Below are 20438 nucleotides of genomic sequence, written 5' to 3'. Positions count from 1 at the left end.
TGAGTTACTCTTCAGAGGGTCAGTGTGCACTGGTTGGGTCGAAGGGCCTGCTTCCACACTGTAGGGAGTCTAATCTAAATCTCCTCTGAACTCTTTCCAAAGCTTCCACATTCTCCTATAATGCAGTTACCAGAACTGTACGCAATATTTCAAATGTGGCTGCACCAGAGTTTTGTACAGCTGCAGCATGACCTCTACTAATAAAAGCTAACACATCGTATGCCTTCTTAACAACCTATCAACCTGAGTGGCAACATTCAAGGAGCTATGTACCTGGACACCAAGATTAGCCCAATACTCTGCATTCCCGTTAATCCTTCCAAAGTGAATCACCTCACACTTTTCTGCATTAAACTCCATTTGCCATCTTTCAGCCCAGCTCTGCAGCTTATCAATGTCTCTCTTTAATCCACAAAGTCCTTCATCACTAGCCAACAACTCTACCAACCTAAGTGTCATCTGCAAATTTACTAACCCATCCTTCATCCAGGCCCTCATCCAGGTCATTTATAAAAATAACAAATAACAGTGGACCCAAAACAGATCCTTGCGGTACGCCACTAGTAATTGAACTCCAGGATGAATATATCTTCTTTCAGCTAGCCAATTTCTGATCCAAACCGCTAAATCACCCTCCATCCCATGCCTCCATATTTTGTGCAATAGCCTACCATGGGGAGCCTTATAAAATGCCTTACTGAAATCCCTACACACCACATCAACTGCTTTCCCCCCATACACCTGTTTGGTCACATTCTCAAAGAACTCAATAAACTCAAAGAACTCAGAAAACAATGTTGACTATCCCTAACCAACTTATTCCTCTCTCGATGATTGTATATCCTATCTCTTATAACCCTTTCCAACACTTTACCCATAACTGAAGTAATGCTTGTTGGTCTATAATTTCCAGGGTTCTATCTACTCCCCTTCTTGAACAAGGGAACAACATTTGCTATCCTCCAGTCTTCTGGCACTATTCCTGTAAACAATGATGACATAAAAATCAAAGCCAAAGGCTCAGAAATTACCTCCCTGGCTTCCCAGAGAATTCTATGATAAATCCCATCTGGCCCAGGGGACTTATCTATTTTCACACTTTCCAGAATTGCTAACACTTTCTCCTTATGCACCTCAATCCCATCTTGTCTGGTAGCCGGTATCTCAGTATTCTCCTCGACCACATTGTCTTTTTCCAGTGTGAATACTGATGAAAAGTATTTATTTAGCACTTGCCCTATCTCCTCTGACTCCACGCACAAATTCCCCCTACTATGCTTGATTGGCCCTAATCTTACTCTGGTCATTTTCTTTATTCCTGATAAACCTATAGAAAGCCTTAGGGTTTTCCTTGATCCTATTCGCCAATGACTTCTCATGTCCCCTACTATTACACTACAATAGTAGCTGTAATGTCCATATCAAAGAAGCTTTATTGAGACATTGAAAAGTTCACATGCTGAAGAGGCCTGGTCCCAGAATTGAGCAGCTTTCACTAACAGGGAAGATTGATTTAGCTGAGGGTCATTTCTCTAGGGAGGAGAAAATTGATGGGTGATTGAATAACAATTATCCATATTATGAAAGGATTTGATAGATTGACTTTTCTTTATGATGGATACCAGACCATGGGAATTAAATATGTTCATCATTGACAAATACAACAGAGATTCCTGGTCAGCCATGTGATGGAAAGGTTATTTGGAGCTATACCCTCGTTACCATTGCTCCTGAGGCATATCCATGTTTTCACAGCAACACAGACTCCTTGAGTGGAATATAACACACCACCATCACCAATATGTCCAATTGTGAATTTAGGAAACCTCTTTAACCAGAGAGTGGAGAGAGGAAGTGGGACTCGCTCCCAGAGGGAGTGATCAAAGTGAATGTTATCCAGGTATGTAACAGGAAACACCTGATGGAGAAAGGAATAGAATGGTAACGTGAGAGGCTGAGCAAGTCAGAGGAGTCTCATCAGAAACACAAATACTAGTCTGGCTTAGCTGGACCGAATGGTCTGTTTCTGTGACATGAATGCAATATAATTCCACTTTGCTTTCCACGCTTCCTTCTGGGAAATCTCCTTCTTGTTGCTGGGTGCATACCAGCTGTGTGGGATGTGACCTTTAAGTGGGGCATTAATTTCCTTCTTGAGGACTTCAGTTGGCAATGGGGAAAGAGTAGGGATGTGGAGACGGACATCCAGCACTGTCCTGTCGTGGACTACATTAGGGAAGTCAGAGCTGCGTGAGTGGGCAGCACTTATCGTTGTCCTGAACAATGTCCTGACTCACTGATATTTGGAAGTGGGGGTGCACACATGGGAAATGTAGATGGGAACCCTTGAGTTGATCACTGAGAACAGAGAGGAATTAATTGAAACAGTCAATTTTTTTGCAACAAATAATGTGCCTCTCAAACACTCATGAATCCTGCCCCTCTGTAGATGATCCTGTTTGTTGGCATGCCTCATTAATATGTGAGCATCATTTGTAAAACACAGCTGATAATTTGTTTGCAGATTGTCAAGTTAATGAAGCATTGCCTTGGATTCTATCTCTCTCTCTCTCTTTCTTTTTTTCTGTGTTGACACAGGAATATTGAGCAGAGACACTGGTGGATTTACTCATCCCTCGAACTGACTGTCAACAGCACTTCTCATCCTGTGGAAAGGCACGACTACAATTGCTCAGAGCTTTCAAAACTCCCACTGAATTACCCACTAGCACTTTGTAATTTAGGACGGGTTTATCTTTGTCCTGAACGCGGCTGCAAATAATCTACAGTTTATTAAGTGAATACTGTTTATTGAGAGAATGATTAACCAGCAACTTTCCATATTTTAAGAAGGATGGCATTCATCAGAAAAATAAAATGCATCACAAAGAGAAGCCAAAGATCCAGACACAAAATTTTGAAGGTGGCCAAAGGTTGAGAAAGCTGTTGAAAATCTGGAATTTTATCTGGATTTTATAAATAGAGGTGTAGGGCAAAATTCAATGTTCTTCCCCATGGTGAGTTTGATGGTTGGATGAGGTAGGACAAAGGTAGGTAATGCCTCCAACTCTTCCCTGATTCCCTTTGAGGCGAGATGCCTCTGGGTATCCGTTCCTCTCCATCAGCAACTGAGACCCTCAAATAGGGAATGATGCCCATCTAAAAGCCACATCCCACCATAGTGGGTATTAACCTAGCATCAAGCCTCATTCAAAGGCATTCAGTGATTAATTGTGGACCCAAGCATTGGGTAACGCTCTAGGACAGTGGGTGCACACTGAACGCCAGCCCCCATTGTTGCTGCTTTCCCCACCCTTCTCTCCACTCCTGTGTATTTTTGTATTTATGGGTTTTTCTGGAGTCAGAGGGTCAAATATTCAAGGCTCACTCTAGAGCTGTGTGCATGTATTCCAGGATAACACTCCAATGAAGCACCGTGAGAATGCTGCACAGAGAGAGGTGCTGTCTTTCAGGGGGGATATCAAAGATCGCATGGCACTATTTTGCAAACGAACGGTGGAGCTCAGTGATGTGCTGAGATCAATATTCATCTCTCTCCAACCTCAGAAAAACAGATGAGCTGATGATTCTTACATCGCTGTGTATAAGAGCTAGCTGTACACAGAGTGCCTGTCATCTTAATTCATCACAGAAGTGACTACACTTTATTGATTGTGAAAAGCTTTCTCAAGATATATAGAGTGCTATGTAAATTCAAATGCATTCTTTCTACATAAACATTCTCAAGATATACACGATGGGGTGCTATATAATTTCAAGTGCATTTCTTCTACGTAAAACATTCTGAACTAAAAATTGAGATTTCAATTAGATTCTAGCGTAGAGTGCAATCTGTTGCCAATTGTCAGTTTGAGTCTGTCATCCTTTGCAGAATCCAACCAGTTATTTTGCATAATCCACGTATATCATCTCTTTTTTTTTGAGACTGACTCACTGAATAATTGGGCAGTGGAAAATACTGACAAATTTGTTATTTTTATCTAATGTTTATGTTAAATCTGCTCAACTTCTAACCAAACTAGGTAACTAAATATTAGGAAATAGCAACACTTAGTTAAAATATTTTCTTGGTTTTCTAAATAAAGACCTCTTGGATAGAATGTTCATGGATGGATTTACAATATCCACAGACCATGTGCTGTTGCAGGCTGGTGACCCTCTGTTACTATTACACTGGTGCCCCTTGTCAAAGCGTGATATGGCTCATGCTGTGCAACCACAATTGGCTTCACAGTCCACTGCTAACTCTGTCCTTACCAGTGTGTGCCCACACCCGTGCCCATCTCGACCAAATGTTTCAGCAAGGGTCACTGAACTGTGATTGAGAAAGAAACATATTGTTAACTATAGCTGATGGATGTGCAGAGTATTTGAGTGTGTTGGATACTGAAGCACTGTGGCGGGATGGGGGGGGGGGGCGGTGGGGGGGTGGGGGGGGAAGGGTTCCCTAAAAACAGAGGTGTCAGAATACAATAATGAAGTAGAAAGGCGCATGAGTCAGAGCCATTAAAAATGAAACACATTGAATTCCACTCAAGAGGGCTGAAGGTTTTTTGAAGACTGCAGAGCTCTCTAGACATTCCAGAACTCCGACCAAAACATTCGATGTGTCAGACTGAGTCTCATGCACTATGTTAATGAAAGGAAAACAAAACTGGCAATGTTTAAAGGGACATTGCTCTGTCTTACTCCCTTACATAGCAGCCTGTGGTACTGCCTCACAGGATAAAGTGTAATCTTGTCTGAGGGAGCTGACGTCATTCTCACTTCTTAGTCAAATCCATTTGATGCCAAGTATATGTCAAAGTAAACAGTCACCTCTTTATACAGTGGACAGCCCTGTGAGCCAAATTATAAAACTTTGGAGGTCATGGGGAACCTTTTTGAAAGTTGTTGATTTTTAAACTTGAACTCACCCAAAATTCTCCTGCCTGTAGCCTAACTTGTAAAATGTATCTTTCACCCACCACACCTGTGCTTACTGATTTATATTGGTTCTCATTTAAGAAATGCCAAGTTTTAAAAAAAACCTCATCTCTATTTTCAAATTTTTAGTTTCACTCCTCTCTATCTCTGTGATCGCCCTCAACTTTACAAACTTCGGACGTCTCTGGGCTTCTCCAGTTCTGAAATATTGAGCATCTTTGATTTTCACTCTCCATGGTGGCACCAGCCCTCAGTGAGCCCAATCGGGAATTCCCACTCTAAACCTCTCTGCTTCTCTACTTTTCTTTTCTCATTCTCCACAAAATTTTAACCTAGTTTTTCGTTTTCTATCTTAATATGACTCCACATAGCTCTGACATTTCTATAACATTTCTATGAAGTACGTTGAGATGTTTCATCAGATAATATATGCAAAATAAATAATGCTAAACTAGGAAGTAACTTCTTGCACAGAATTTGACATTGCTGATGTAAAAATAACTTAACAAAATAGGTGACAGCCATTCTCTGCTTTGTTTTTCAAGGTAATGTCAAGAGTCGAAAAGTGTGGCACTGGAAAAACAGCAGGTCAGGCAGTGTCCGAGGAGAAGGAGAGTGTGATATTTCGGGCATAAGACCTTCATCAAGGCTCACTTTCTCCCAAGGCAATGGCTAGACCAATTAAAATCAACCTGCCTGGTTTAAAATTTTAGCAAAGCCAAGTAGTTAACTGTCAGTCATCTTTAACTCGTACATTTACAATGCCATTTCCTCTATAAATTAGAGTTCATTTGATAATCAATCAACAGTCTCCTCCATTAAGTATAAATGCTGTTTTCTCTTCACTTTACTTTTTCTTGTAAATGGTCCTGATGAGTGCAAGTTCACAAAAATTGTTGCACTTCAGCAAAAAATAAAACACCTGGAAACAAAATTTAAGATATTATCTATGTTACGATCCCAGCTGATGGGAATACTGGACAATCATATACTAGAAATAGATCGTTATAGAGATAGATTGTAAGTTTAGATTTTGCAGTTGATTAGTCATTGAACACATTCATATGACTCTATCAATATTCGTTAACACAGGAACACAAATTATTTAAACAAAATTTAAAAAACAAAGATATATATATATATTTATATATATTAGAAATTAGAACTATCTTAACATCAATAGCAAATCAAATTTTCAACCTGTTTCCCAACAATATCCTTCACAGACACTCAATCCCAAAGAAGTATCATTCCTATCTCAGTTCCTTAATTTCTTACTTAACAGACTATATTTATAGGGAATGTCTATACAACCTTCATAGATTAGAGACTTCACAAATAAAACTCTTCTGTTGGGAGGAAGCTATTCTCTTGAACTGACTTCTTGATGCTTCTGAACGTCTTACTAATCGAAATTAGTCACCCTGGTCTGTTTACTTTGTATGTCATAAAACTCATTTGATCAATTAAATTGCAGATAGACACTTACTGAAATCACATGCTTTCTTTTAAATGATGTATTTAGGTCTCGGTTCCAAATTATGTTCTCACCTCTAAAGGTTACCTTCACAGAACTGAAACCAAAAATTTGTAAGTTTAAATTCCAAAATGACAATAATACATTATAAAGGTTTATCACAAGAACTAAACAAATTGAGAATTCAAGAGAAATCTCTTTACTCAGAGAGCACTGAGAATAAAGAGCTCATAACACTGGGAATAAGGACAATAGCATAACATAGCTAGGTTTAAGGGGAAGTTAGACAGGCACGTGAAAAGGAATTGAATAGAAAATTACATTGAAGGAGTGAGATGAATATTAGTGGGAGTACCCTTGAGAGCATGAACAGTGACAAAGATCACCTTAATGATACATGCTGGAAACAATTTGAAGGAGCTATCCCATCACTCTAATTTCTTCTGCTTTTTCCCATCTCCTTACAAGTTGTTCATTTGCAAATATTTATCTCATTCCTTTTTAAATGCTTCCACCACCCTTACAAGCAGCACATTTCGGATTGGGATCAAACATTGGTTGATCATTGCAAATACCAAAAACTGGGTCCGTAATTGAATTAATTGAGGACTGTATAGAGCCTAGAGCTCTCTGCCCCTCAGGAGAAACTAGGTTTGAAATAGTTCATTGCTTCTTTGATAATTAACATTCATTAATTCTGAAGATCCCCGCCTGATTTTAATTGCTGCCCGCTCTGCTATTGAGGTTGTGCTGTGTAACAGTTTCAGGCAGTTAAGACAGTTTCCAATTAATGAGTCAGTGCTCACTTATAAAATAACATTCTTCTGGAGAATTCTTTGAAACTTTTGTTGATATTGTTAAAGGTGAAGGAGAGATTTGCTTATTCTCAGGATGTGTGTCACTGGCTCGGCCAATCTTTATTACCCTTCCCTGATTACTCTTGAGAAGGTGATGTTGAGCTGCCTTCTGGAACCACTGCAGTCTCATTTACTGCTGGTAATCCTATTGTGCAGTAGCAAGAGAAGTCCAGGATTTTGATCCAGTGAGAAGCAAGGAACAGTGACATAATTGTAAGGATGATACTCATGACTTTAAAGGGAACTTGGAGATGGTTGCATTTGCATCTTGGTTTGGAACATGCTAACAAATACATATACCGTATATTTTAACAGCACAGACTGTTCAGTCCAACTTGTCAGTGCCAACCAAGTTTTCCAAACTCAGCCAGTCCCATTTACCTGCATTTGGCCATTTCCCTGGAAAAAGATTTTGCAGGAGTGAGCCTTTTGAGACCAACATTTGAGAAGCATGTGCCCTGAAGTTACCTTCAGAGAAGACAAAGAACCACAAGGCAGGATCTACACTGAGAGCAAACATTAGCCACTTCAGTCAAATCAGGGTTATATTTGTTTCAAGCCAAACTTACAGAGTTAAAATTAGAATTAGAATTAAATGTGAATGAAGTTAAATTAAGTGAGTTAAATTGAAGTTAAGTTAGATGAAGTAGAAGTAAATATTGCAATGCATGTATGTTTACATTGAGTATTAGCACTTAAAGAGTTAAATAAAGATGGGCTTGTCTAATTAAAATCTGAGTGGACTCCCTGCCTTTTGTCTATCACACAAGAGAAGAACAGCTGGGGAAAAGATTTGGGTATTCCTTTCAGGCAACATACTGTCATACCCCTTCCCAACAAAAATCAATTGACCTCAATGTTGAAAGTTTCAATTGACTCCAGGCTTTACATCCTTATGGAGACAGAGGGTGTGAATGAGTTCCAAATTTTCCTTACCCTTGATGTGGATAAGTGCCTCTCCTACACATTCAGGGCTAATATGGTGAGCAAGGTCCCATTTATGGGGTAAGAAAGACAGACTCATTGTTTTCAGAAATAAGCAAGTCTACACAGAGGGTGGTTTGTAGGCCGAATGAACTGCCAGAGGAAGTGGTAGTTGCAGGTAAAGTTACAACATTTAAAAGAGATTTGGACATGTACATGAATAGGGAAGGTTTAGAAAGATAAGTGGAACGAGTTTAGTTTGGGGAACTTGGTTGACATGGCTGACTTGGACCAAAGGGTCTGCTTCCGTGCTGTTTGACTCTTATGGCACCATGTCATTCAACAGGATCATGGTTGATCTGATAACCCTCCACCCCACTTTCCTACTTCCTCTCCATAATCCTTGATTCCCTCACTGATTAAAAATCTGTCTATCTCAGCTTTGAATGTACTTAACATTCCAGTCTGCAGTAATATATTCCACATATTCAGTAATCTCTGAGAGAAATAAAAATTCACCTTATCTTCACTTTAATGAATGACACCCTCAGCTCCTAGACTCTCACAAAGGGGAAACAACCTACCATTATCTACCCTGTCAAGCTCCTGAAAAACTTAGTAAGTTTCAAGAAGGTCTCCTCTCATTTTTATAAATTCCATTTAGTACTTTGGTCTCTGTCTTCCTTTTTATTTGTTGTGGTTCTGTTCACCGAGCTGGGAATTTGTGTTGCAGACGTTTCGTCCCCTGTCTAGGTGACATCCTCAGTGCTTGGGAGCCTCCTTGTGAAGCGCTTCTGTGATGTTTCCACCGCCATTTGTAGTGGTTTGAATCTGCCGCTTCTGGTTGTCAGTTTCACTAGAGAGGAAGAAAAGGACAACCAACTCCCATTCCTAGACGTGATGGTACAGAGAACACCGAACGGAGAATTCACCACAAAGGTTTACAGGAAAGACACACACACAGACCAAGTCCTAAACTACGAAAGCAACCACCCCAACACACACAAAAGAAGTTGCATCAAGACACTGTTCAAAAGGGCTATAACACACTGCAGCACACCAGAACTGCAAAAAGAGGAAGAAGAACACCTCTACAATGTATTTGCCAAAAACGGATCCCCCCACAATTTCATCAACAGATGCCTAAGGGAAAGACAACGGAATGAGGACATGCCGCAACCCAAAGGACTAGCCACACCACCATACACCAAGAGCATTTCCGAATTGACAGCCAAACTACTGCGACCACTAGGACTCATAACAGCACACAAACCAACAGCCACTCTCAGACAACAACTCACCAGGACGAAGGACCCGATACCCAGCATGAGCAAAACCAATGTAGTGTACAAAATCCCATGCAAGGACTGCACAAAACACTACATCGGACAACCAGGAAGACAGCTAACGATCCGTATCCATGAACACCAACTAGCCATGAAACGACACGACCAGCTATCCTTAGTAGCCACACACGCAGATGACAAGCAACATGAATTCGACTGGGACAACACTACTATTATAGGACAAGCCAAACAGAGAACAGCCAGGGAATTCCTAGAGGCATGGCACTCATCCACAGATTCAATCAATAAGCACATCGACCTGGACCCAATATACCGGCCACTGCAGCGGACAGCTGGAACTGAAAACCGGAAACGACAGATTCAAACCACTACAAATGGTGGCGGAAAGATCACAGAAGCGCTTCACAGGAGGCTCCCAAGTACTGAGGATGTCACCTAGACAGGGGACAAAGTGTCTGCAACACAAATTCCCAGCTCAGCAAACAGAACCACAACAACGAGCACCCGAGCTACAAGTCTTCTCACAAACTTCCTTTTTATTTATCTAAAGTCTGCTCACATTAATAATTATGATGCTTCAAAGCTAAATATTATTTAAATTATTTAAATTCCTCTACTTTGTGTCATGATTTAATTTATTTTCTGTTTTCTGTTTCACTGCTAGGAATTGTGTAAGCAGTTAGTGAATAAACTCTTCACCTCTCTATGTCTCCTGTCATCTTTAAGATGCTTCTTAAATGCTACTTCTTTGACCAACTTTTGGTCACTTCTCCTGATATCTTCAAATACAGTTCAATAATGCATTTTTCTTCCATGAAGCTTTCCAGACGCTTTAATACAGTGATCTATAAATGCAAATTAGTGTTTTTGCCATTGCAGAATCCTGCTGTTTTAGATGAATATTTAGACTAATGAAACAATAAGGAAAGCATTAATCTTTCTCATCTGGAGGTGCTGACTCTGCATTTCATAGGTCATTGGCACCATGTGGCTATTCTCCATGTGTGAGATAAGACTGCAAGTGTAGATGGGCTATTCGACTGTGGGAGGAAGGTGGAATCAGAGCTGAGTCTAACAATATCCCAAACCCACCAAAGGTCCAAGAAATGTACCTACTACAAGGGAGCCATTAGATGGTTAGGAGCAGGCTGATCATGTTTAGACAGTTAACAAAGGGGTGTTGGGGCAATTGCAGGTTCCCTATTGCCACCTCAGTTAACAAACTACCCGAGCACTTTGCAAATTTACGCTTTAAGTCAATTGTAAATGGCAATTCACCATCATTTTCCATCTAACAGGAATAAACTAGAACAGAGGGGTAGGTGATTTCTGAAAAATGTCACCCTGAGCTCATTATTTTGAACTATTACTGAAAACAAATGTGTATTTAACTCATCCCCATTAAAATGTAAAACTTTCCATGTCCTCAGATCAGCAACAATAAGAACTGGTAAAGATAAAACTTTTGTAGCCTAATGAGATTTTGGTTTTCATCTAAGTCGTGATGAAGTAACTGATTCCATAACTCTGGTCACAGTGAGAGAGGAGACTTCTGTTTAGAATGAGTGTGACTCCCTTGTAGTAGGTACATTTCTTGGACCTTTGGAGAGGTCTTAGAAATTGCACTGGAGAGCTATGTTTGAGAACCCACTATATATAGGTGTAAATAAAGGAGTGTACAGTCCATCAGAAATTGAGGAGTTTTACTTTGAGACAAGAAGCAAACAGCCTCAAGGCCACTGTGTGTGCATATATCCACAACCCATGATAGTCCAGACCAGTATCTCGATATGAAGGTAGCTATATAGGTTTATACAACAGGTAAACTATAGCAACTGCTAGGGATAAAACTTCTAGAAGCAGAATGTGAAATTAAAGCATTTTTCATGGTAAAGAGCTGAAAAGGGAAGACTCTGATGCTCTGTTAAGGGTTCCTTCAGATATACAGAGCTGCATTTCCATTCTGACAGCTCCCTATGGCTTATAACAGTCAGGAGAAGGTACACCATGATCCCTTCACAGTGGTCAGTTACTGTATTCTGTAATCGTAAGATCCATCATCACAGAGAGCCATTTTGACAGCAGCTGGGAAAGGGCAAGTACACAATGTAAATGTGAGGTGAGGCTGCTGGGTAGGTAGGGTGCCAGGGGCTAGGGTGGTAGGTGGAAGTGCCAGGGTACAATGTGACAAGGGGGGCAGGTAATAGAGTGTAGGTGGGATGGGCAGGAAACAAGGCTTGTGCTAGTCTCAGATCCCAGTGTACAGGGAGGCACGTCAGGTCTCATTGGGAGTGATGGAGAGGGTTGGTTCTGACAGAAGGGGATCGATTCAGTTCAGAAGGGCTGGGTGTGATGAGGAGCAGGGGTTTGGGTCCACAATGGGATGAATAAGTCCATTGATAGGGCAAGGTGTTGACCCCAGAGCCAGGGAGATCGTGTACAGTGGTAGGGGGAAGTTGGATCTGATCTGGATTGTGGGGGTCAGCTGGGCGGTGGAAAGGGAGGCAGATTCAGGGAAAGGGGGAGGGGTATAAGGTCCTCAGGGGTCAGGGAGTGTCTCGTCAGGGTGTGGGAGTCCAAGGGATCTGAGTTTCTCAGAGCTCTCAGGGACTGTAGTTGGGAAATGTGAGGTAAGTTAGTGATTCAGTTGCATAGTTACTCCAGTTAGACTGGTTATTTAATAGTCTAACTTTTCCTGAGAAACTATGTAGTTATCTGCAGTGGAATCCTCCAGATTGTCTGAATTAAATGGAGTGTTGGGGAATTGATCAGCAGAATCTTCAGTTTTCCAGGCCATTCTTTTGGAGTGTGCAGTTAGGGATTCCACTGTGTCCCTGTGTGCACCTCTAATCTGTGCAGCCGAAATCATGTCAAACCCTAGAAGGGAAACTGGGAACTATTTGCCATATAGCTGCTGATCCAGCACTCCACGGACAAACACAGAGAAAGCTGCAGAAACTGGCAATTTCTGTGGAGAGAGAGAAACAGACTTAACATTTTGAGTCCAGTATGACTCTTTTTGAGAACTTGCTGTACTCCAGGAGCAAAGGCTAATCCTCTGTGGACATGGGTTCATTCCTACAATAACAGGTGGTGGCATTTAAATTCAGTTAATAAATCTAGAATTGTAGGCTAATCTCCAGGATGATGACCATGAAACTATCATTGATTGTTGCAAATAGCCACCTGGTTCACTAATGACCTTCAAGAAGGAAACTGCCATCCTTATCCAGTTGGGCCAACATATGATCCCAGATCTACAAAGATGTAATAGTGTCTTATCTACTTTCTAAAGTCAAAACTCAATCCAGTGACAATTTGAGACAGGTAAAAATTATTGGCCTTAGCTGTGACACATTCCATGTAAAGAATAAACAGAAAAAAGAAATGGTAAAATGAGGAAGGAACATAGCCAGTGGGATGTATGAAAGGAACTATTGCACACAATTGTTACACTGCATCACAATTCTTCAATTCCTTACAATGATATTTGCGTGAGGATAGATTGGGATATGTAGGATACATGATCTCAGGACAAGACATTGGAGTGGATTTAAGGAAGACAAGTGGCATCAATGAATATATATAGCCATTATTTGCACAAATGATGTACAGCTTTCCTTAGACATGGCGAATCATGTGGGAACATTTATTCTCAATGTTGCCATCTCACCCAACCTAAAGAGAGCTTTTGAAGAAGTTGGCACCAGGAACAGACTGCAGCATTTGAAAAGATTGAAGAGAGGTGCCTTTCTAACGATGTTTTAGCCCATTAGACTGGGTTTATTCATAGCAATAGCTGCCGATGTATCATCCACAGAACTAGGAGCAGTCCTTATCCAAGTACAAGTTAAAGCAACCAGAAAACTGGTCTATTTTACTTTGAGAGCTTTGACAGCACCTGAACAGTGGTAGGCAAGCATCAGCTGTTACAGGGAATTGTGAAAAGCTTGGAGAATACTTCATGGGACTGAAATTCCTGGTTGAGGTGGAATAGAAACCTTTAATAATGGAATTGAAAGGAATTTTGAAATGCCTTTAATGCACACAAAGATTCAGGCTTAGATATATAGATATAACTACAGTATAGTCTAGTTCCAGGCAAGGTGCAAGTAATGGTGCGTACATTCTTCAGATCAGCATTGGATTGAGTAGGAAAAGATAATCTTATTCAACAGCAGTAACCAACACTTTACGAGCAACTGAGAAAAACCCAGTCAAATCCATTCAGCTCAAAAGTCTGACAAGGAGTGACAAAGGTAAGGAAGCATATGTCAGGTATAGACAGGATAGATCGAGTGAATCCTGAGAAGAGTATAAAGAAAGTAGGAGAACACACCTCAGAGGGAAATCAGGAGGGCAAAAAGGGGACATGAGATAGCTTTGGCAAATAGAATTAAGGAGAATCTAAAGGGTTTTTACAAATACATTAAGGACAAAAGGGTAACTACGGAGAGAATGGGGCTCCTCAAAGATCAGCAAGGCAGTCTTTTGTGGAGCTGCAGAAAATGGGGAGATACTAAATGAATATTTTGCATCAGTACGTACTGTGGAATAGGACATGGAAGATATAGACTGTAGGGAAATAGATGGTGACTTCTTGCAAAATGTCCAGATTACAGAGGAGGAAGTGCTGGATATCTTGAAATGCATAAAGGTGGATAAATCCCCAGCACCTGATCAGGTGTACCCTAGACCTCTGTGGGAAGCTAGAGAAGTGATTGCTGGGCCTCTTGCTCAGATATTTGTATCATCAATAGTCACAGGTGAGGTGCCAGAAGACTGGAGGTTGGAAAATGTGGTGCCACTGTTTAAGAAGGGCGGTAAATACAAGCCAGGGAACTATAGACCAGTGAGCCTGACATCAGTGACGGGCAAGTTGTTGGAGGGAATCCTGAGGGACAGGATGTACATGTATTTGGAAAGGCAAGGACTGATTTGGGATAGTCAACATGGCTTTGTGCTTGGGAAATCATGTCTCACAAACTTGTTTGAGTTTTGTGAAGAAGTAACAAAGAGGAGTGATGAGGGCAGAGTGGTAGATGTGATCTATATGGACTTCAGTAAGGCATTTGACAAGGTTCCCCATGGGAGACCGATTAGCAAGGTTAGAATTCATGGAATACAGGGAGAACTAGCCATTTGGATACAGAACTGGCTCAAAGGTAGAAGACAGAGGGTGGTGGTAGAGGGTTGTTTTTCAGACTGGAGGCCTGTGACCAGTGGAGTGCCACAAGGATCAGTGCTGGATCCTCTACTTTTTGTTGTTTTCATAAATGATTTGGATGTGAGCATAAGAGGTACAGTTAGTAAGTTTTGCAGATGACACCAAAATTGGAGGTGTAGTGGACAGCGAAGAGAGTTACCTCAGATTACAACAGGATCTGAACCAGATTGGCCAATGGGCTGGGAAGTGGCAGATGGAGTTTAATTCAGATAAATGCGAGGTGCTGCATTTTGGGAAAGCAAATCTTAGCAGGACTTATACACTTAATAGTAAGGTCCTAGGGAGTGTTGCTGAACAAAGAGACCTTAGAGTGCAGGTTCATAGCTCCTTGAAAGTGGAGTCACAGGTAGATAGGATAGTGAAGAAGGTGTTTGGTATGCTTTCTTTTATTGATCAGAGTATTGAGTACAGGAGTTGGGAGGTCATGTTGCGGCTGTACAGGACATTGGTTAGGCCACTTTTGGAATATTACGTGCAATCCTGGTCTCCTTCCTATCGGAAAGATGTTGTGAAACTTGAAAGGATTCAGAAAAGGTTTACAAGGATGTTGCCAGAGTTGGAGGATTTGAGCTACAGGGAGAGGCTGAACAGGCTGGGGCTGTTTTCCCTGGAGTGTCAGAGGCTGAGGGGTGACCTTATAGAGGTTTACAAAATTATGAGTCTCTTCCCTGGGGTGGGGGAGTCCAGAACTAGAGGGTGAGAGGGGAAAGATATAAAAAAGACCTAAGGGGCAACGTTTTCACACAGAACGTGTATGGAATGAGCTGCCAGAGGAAGTGGTGGAGGCTGATAAAATTGCAACATTTAAAAGGCATTTGGGTGGGTATATGGATAGGAAGGGTTTGGAGGGACATGGGCTGGGTACTGGCAGGTGGGACTAGATTGGGTTGGGATATCTGGTCGGCATGGATGGGTTGAACCGAAGGGTCTGTTTCCATGCTGTATATCTCTATGACTGAATGTCTCTATAACTTTTTCTGCAAGGAAGGCCGAAAATACTCCAGCAGACCCATTGCTGCAAAGCTACCATAAACAGAAACATCACTTGACAATAGAGGAAGATTTGTAACAGTTGAAAGGTTTTAACCATAGAGAAATTCTCATAATAATTTATGAGAGCTATCTAGGTATTAGGAAGTGTGGAGGAAAAGCACAACACTCAATGTGTTGATCATGCATTTCAAAAGACATGCAAGATAATATTTTGTCATGCCAGATGTGTGTCATGCATAGCTTTGACTGCAGAACTAATCATTTCTTGCAAGGCCATGGGAAAGACTAGTAATAGATTTGTTTTCAGAGGTGAGATGTATTTCATCCTCATGGACTCCTTTTTAAGACTCATGCAACCACAGCAGGCTCAATGATCAGAATATTGTAAAGGATCTTTATGATACACAGGATCCCAGAAGAATTAGTGTCAGACACTGTGGGGCATCACAGTAATGCCACCAGAACTGTAACATAGAACCCCTGGCTAGTGTTCTGAGGAACAAAAACACAACTTGCTGGAAAAGCTCAGCAGGTCTGGCAGCATCTGTGGAGAGAAATCAAAGTCAATGTTTCAGGTTGAGTGACCCTTCCTCAGAACGTACTGAGGATGTAGGTGGAAATTCCATTGTGGTGGATGGTGAAGTTTGAGTTAAACAAAAATCTGAATTAAAAAGTTAGACCAATGATGACTGTAACTATGATCAATTTTTGTCAAATCCCTGGCTCAGCAATATCCTTCTGGGAGGGGAATCTCTCATCCTCTGCTCTGACCTGCTTGTGAGTCCAGGTTCACAGTAACATGTAGTAAAGTACCCACTGGACAATTAGGGACGGGCAATAAATGCTGGCCAGGCCATTGGCACCCATAGCCCATGTGCAGGTTTTTAAAAAAAAATGTCTGAGGAGTTCAGGAAGTTCACTTTCGAGGCAGGCATCAACCAAGTGACAGATTCTCCACTCCATCCTCCATTGAATGGAGAGGTAGGAACAGCAGTCAAGAACAAAATCACTGATTAAGAGAACTCTGCTTCAGAAATTAGCTCTACTCAGTTCCACAGCAATTGCATTGAATAAAATATATTAAACAGCAGAATTGTTAAAGGGAAGATGTTAAAAATGGATACATTAATGTTGGAACTCAATTTCAGGCTAATCATAACTTCCCAAGACCACACACAGGAGAAATGAATGAAGAAAAGCCAAAAGCATTAGAGATGATACAATTCCAAACACAAGCTAAAAGGGAGAGCAGAAAGTCTGGTGAAGGGACAGGAAGTCAGAAGACACTATCATTAGAAAAATAAATCAGCTGAGGTCTTACATTTTCAGAAGACCAGAAGAGATATCCAAGGGGAACAGGAATGAATTACTCAGGAAGTGAGACTGAGTTCGTTTATCAGAGAATCATCAGAGAACTAGACCAATCCTACATTAAAGAGTGCACAGGTAATACAATGATTTCAGTACATGGTACCAGATTGGGATGACGAGTCAGAGTTGAAGATCATCTCGCCCTCTGGGTTCTGCATTGGGTTTTCAGTGAGCTGATGTTTGATGGGGTCAGAGTAGGGGGGAGTTTTAATCTGTCTAGTCCTGTGCTGTCCCTGTCCTGGGAGTGTTTGATGGGGATAGTGTAGCGAGCTCTGTACTCTGTATCTAACCCTGTGCTGTCCCTGTCCTGGGAATGTTTGATGGGGTCAGTGTGGGGGAGTTTTACTCTCTATCTAACCCCGTGCAGTACCTATATCCAAAATATTTCACAGACAGAGTGCAGGAAATCCTCAAGGACGAAGGTGAAGAGCCAGAGGTGGTGGTACATGTTGGCACAAATGATGTTGGGAAGAAGAGGAGGAACATACTACAGCGAGACTTCGGAGAACTAGGAAGAAGGCTGAAAAGCAGGACATCCAAGGTGGTTATCTCCAGTTTGCTTCCAGTTCCTCGGCTGGTGAGGCCAGAAACAGGGAGATAATGGACTTGAACGTGTGGCTGGGGAACTGGTGCAGGAAGCAAGGATTTAAGTTCTTGGATCACTGGGGTATGTTTTGTAGTAAGCATAAATTCTACAAGAGAGACGGTTTGCATCTTAATAGGTTAGGGACCAGCATTCTGGTAGGCAGGTTTGCTACTGCAACACAGCTACATTTAAACTAAGTAGCGGGGGATGAGGGGACAAACTGGATGTTTAAGAAGGAAATTGGAGGGAAAGTTAGAACAAGGGAAGTCAAGAAAGACAACTGTATCAATGAGGCAGAAAACTCAGAAAGGGATCATGCTGTAAGGTTGAGTGAAATAGGAATTGATGGAAAGGGTGAGGGCAGTAACAAATTAAAAATACTATACATGAATGCACGAAGCATTAGAGATAAGATGGATGAGTTTGAGGCTCTTTTGGAAATTGGCAGATAGGATATTGTGGGGATAACTGAGACGTGGCTTCAAGTGGACAGGGCCTGGGAAATGAATATTCAAGGCTACACGTGCTATCGTTAAGGACAGACTGACGGGCAGAGGGGGTGGGGTGGCCATGTTGGTAAGGGACGATATTCAGTCCCTTGCGCGAGGGGACCTAGAATCAGGGGATGTAGTCAGTGTGGATAGAGCTGAGAAATACTAAAGGTAAAAAGATCCTCTTGGGAGTTATCTACAGGCCCCCAAACAGTAGTCTGGATGTCGGATGTAAGTTAAATCAGGAGCTGAAATTAGCCTGTCGCAAAGATGTTACTACAGTTGTTATGGGGGACTTCAACATGCAAGTAGACTGGGATAATCAGGATGGTATTGGACCTCAAGAAAGAGACTTTGTGGAGTGCCTCAGAGATGGATTCTCAGAACAGCTGGTGCTGGAGCCGAGCAGGGAGAAGGCAATTCTGGATCTGGTATTGTGCAACGAAGTGAAGCGAGCTCGAAGTGAAGGAGCCATTGGGAAGTAGTGACCATAACACAATAAGCTTCAATCTGCAATTTGAGAGGGAGAGGGTACAATCGGAAGTGACAATTTTTCTGTAGAATAAAGGGAACAATAGAGCTATGAGGGAGGAGCTGGCCAAAGTTCAATGGTGCAATACCTTAGTAGGGATGACAGTGAAGGAACAATGGCGGATATTTCTGTGTATAATGCAGAAGTTGCAGGATCAGTTCATTCCAAAAAGGAAGAAAGATCCTAGGAGGAGGCATGGGTGGCTGTGGCTGACAAGAGAAGTTAAGAAACATATAAAGTTAAAAGAGAAAAAGTATAACATGAGCAAATTTAAGTGAGAAAACAGAGGACTGGGAAGCTTTTAAAGAACAACAGAGGATTACTAAGAAGGAAATACGCAGAGAAAAAATGAGGTACAAAGGGAAACTGTCCAATAATATAAAGGAGGATAGTAAAAGTTTTTTTAGGTATGTGAAAGGGAAAAAAATGGTTAAGTCTAAAATTGGGCCCTTGAAGACAGAAACAGGGGAATATATTATGGGGAACCAGGAAATGGCAGAAGAATTTAATTGGTACTTCAGATCTGTGTTCACTGGGGAAGACACAAGCAATCTCCCTGAGGTAACAGTGGCTGAAGGACCTGAACTGAAGGGAATTTATATTTGCCAGGAATTGGTGTTGGAGAGACTGTTAGGTCTGAAGGTTGATAAGTCCCCGGGTCCTGATGGTCTACATCCCAGGGTACTGAAGGAGGTGGCTCGGGAAATCGTGGATGCGTTGGTGATGATTTTCCAGGGTTCGATAGATTCAGGATCAGTTCCTGAGGATTGGAGGGTGGTTAATGTTATACCACTTTTTAAGAAAGGTGGGAGAGAGAAAACAGGAAATTATAGACCAGTTAGTCTGACCTCAGTGGTGGGAAAAATACTGGAGTCTATTATAAAGGATGAAATTACGACACAATGGATAGTAGTAACAGGATAGGTCAAAGTCAGCATGGATTTATGAAGGGGAAATCATGCTTGACTAATCTTCTGGAATTTTTTGAGAATGTAACTCTGAAGATGGATGGGGGAGATCCAGTAGATGCAGTGTACCTGGACTTTCAGAAAGCTTTTGATAAAGTCCCACATAGGAGGTTAGTGAGTAAAATTAGGGCGCATGGTATTGGGGGCAAAGTACTAACTTGGATTGAAAGTTGGTTGGCTGATAGGAAACAAAGAGTAGTGATAAACAGCTTCATTTCGGAATGGCAGGCGGTGACCAGTGGGGTACCGCAGGGATCAGTACTGGGACCGCAGCTTTTTAAAATTTATGTTAATAATATAGAAGACGGTATTAGTAATAACATTAGCAAATTTGCTGATGATACTAAGCTGGGAGGCAGGGTGAAATGTGATGAAGATGTTAGGAGATTATAGGGTGACCTGGACGAGTTAGGTGAGTGGGTAGATGCATGGCAGATGCAGTTTAATGTGGATAAATGTATGGTTATCCACTTTGGTGGCAAGAACAGGAAGGCAGATTACTACCTAAATGGAATCAATTTAGGTAAAGGGGCAGTACAGAGAGATCTGGATGTTCTTGTATGCCAGTCAATGAAGGTAAGCCTGCAGGTACAGCAGGTAGTGAAGCAGGCTAATAGCATGCTGGCCTTCATAACAAGAGGAATTGAGTATAGAAGCAAAGAGGTTCTTGTGCAGCTGTACAGGGCCCTGGTGAGACCACACCTGGAGTACTGTGTGCAGTTCTGGTCTCCAAATTTGAGGAAAGACATGCTGGCTAT

General features: G+C 41.6%; 1 protein-coding gene across 4 annotated transcripts in view; it reads left to right on the top strand.

Moving 5' to 3' along the window:
• The window catches only part of gpr61 (G protein-coupled receptor 61), a 282577-nt gene that overhangs the window by 177211 nt on the left and 84928 nt on the right, over positions 1–20438 (top strand). The window contains exon 3 of one of the 4 annotated variants that reach the window (XR_011955480.1): positions 2599–4378. The exons of the other annotated variants lie outside the window; for them this stretch is intronic. The gene's annotated coding sequence lies outside the window, so the exon portion shown is untranslated. Of the gene's footprint in view, positions 1–2598; positions 4379–20438 lie in introns of those variants that run through there. 4 annotated transcript variants of the gene reach the window in all.

The sequence above is a fragment of the Chiloscyllium punctatum genome, chromosome 45 (genome assembly GCF_047496795.1).
Source record: "Chiloscyllium punctatum isolate Juve2018m chromosome 45, sChiPun1.3, whole genome shotgun sequence".
NCBI lineage: Eukaryota > Metazoa > Chordata > Chondrichthyes > Orectolobiformes > Hemiscylliidae > Chiloscyllium > Chiloscyllium punctatum.
This window is presented reverse-complemented; position numbering and strand designations above follow the sequence as displayed.